Genomic DNA, 1867 nt, shown 5'->3' with positions numbered 1-1867 from the left:
GGCAATCGGAAGTTATTACAAACACTCGATGGTGGTTTAAATTGAGTTTTGAGTAAAAGCGGAATATAAATCTTATTTATTGTCTTATGTAGCATGATGCTACAGTTTGCATGAATGGTCACATAACACGCGCTTTCGGTCGTGTAACGTTAGTATGAACGGACATCTGCATATGATCGGAACTCCACGCAGCTCCCGCGCTACTCTATACTGGTGGTATTACAGTACCACGAGAGCTACAGAGAGCAGACTGCTCCGTGCGCTTTCGAATCGCTCTCGCGGATGTCAAACATTGATCTGCGCCGCACCTCTTCTAGTCGAACACTAGTGCTGCAGGCTTATTGGCTCACTGACGCTGATGAGATTAACCCCTTAGGTATCGAAATTTGGTACCGAACGACGAGACGTTTTTCGATACTCGATGGTATCGAGGCAATTCGGTCGGTGCCTAAAAAGTATCGAACTCGATACCCAGCCCTATCTATAACACTCACGATCATCATAACAATGTGACAAGTGCTCCTGCACTTTCATTAAAGCTAAATAACTAATTAATACATGGGCTTTTTTATTTCGATTTTATTTAATGATTATTATATTATTTTTTATTGCAAAATACGTCTAAATACAGTATAAAAACTTGATTTGTGTAACACTGTGTAACAAGCAATAAACAAAAAAAATTAAATGCATGAAGTAAGAAATAATATTTTTTAAATAATAATTTTTATATTAAAATATTTTTAAATACATTTTAAAACATACACTGATAAATGGCAGATTTATGTTTAGGTTTATGCATTTGGCTGATGCTTTTATTGCATGAAGTTCATGAACTCCCAGAATCGAACCATGACCTTGACACTGCTAGCATTACAGTCTAGTGTTCACGTAGATAATGAAGTTATAGTTATATTATTTGATAGATTTGACTGCGTTTAATGCAAAATAAAAATAAAATTTTACTGCTAAATAAAACAAAATAAAAATAACAATAAAACTTACTTATTTTTCTAAATAACAATTCTAACCTTTATGTATGAGGTACTGTAAATTATAATGCATTTAATCTTTTCATAAATAATTGCAACTAAAGTTAAAATGCATTTTACATTTTTTGCAATGATATATAGTAGAGATGCACCGATACCACTTTTTCCAGTACTCGCCCGATACCGATACTTTTAGTTTTGGTACTTGCCGATACGGAGTACTGATACCGATATTCTTACTAATAATTTTTGGTTTGACTGTATATCCTTCGGTTATTTTCACACTTAATTATGCCCATTAAAATGTATTTTACAAGTTTTTGTTACTTTCACTGTTCTTTTTTTGCTCTATGGTACATCATCTTTAATTTAATAGCATTAGAGCTGCTCTATTGCAGCGGTTTAGTACTGTAATCACGCTCTTTGCTGTAATAATGCAGGGAACCACTCGTTATAAATCTCCTAACTGTGATATTTTCAGAAATTGAAATCGCGTTTTTTTTTCATCTGAAACGCGCTGCAGTTTATATTCCAAAGCCACTCATATAATGCAGAAACACTCAAGCAAGCAAAACATGCACAACGCCTGCACGTGTTTGTACTGATGCAGAATAGTACAGCCTAGCGCATTTCACACAGGCTGCTAGATTCACTTTCGCCAGAAAGTCGTGTATGCCTAAGGTTAAAAATAAATTATGTTTATAGTGAATGCCCCTATAAATGGTCTTATTTTTATGATTTAGTTTTAATCCAAATGATGCGTGTGCTGAGTGAGTGAACATCAAAGATCACACAACAGAAGTGCGCGCTCTCTCTCTCTCTCTCTCTACCGTTAAGTAACTTGTGCATTGTTTTACTTACTTGTTTTTGACGTA

This window comes from Sinocyclocheilus anshuiensis, unplaced genomic scaffold (genome assembly GCF_001515605.1).
Source record: "Sinocyclocheilus anshuiensis isolate Anshui unplaced genomic scaffold, SAMN03320099.WGS_v1.1 scaffold424, whole genome shotgun sequence".
In the NCBI taxonomy this organism is placed as follows: domain Eukaryota; kingdom Metazoa; phylum Chordata; class Actinopteri; order Cypriniformes; family Cyprinidae; genus Sinocyclocheilus; species Sinocyclocheilus anshuiensis.
The sequence above is the reverse complement of the archived record's forward strand: the minus strand, read 5'-3'. Positions refer to the sequence as shown.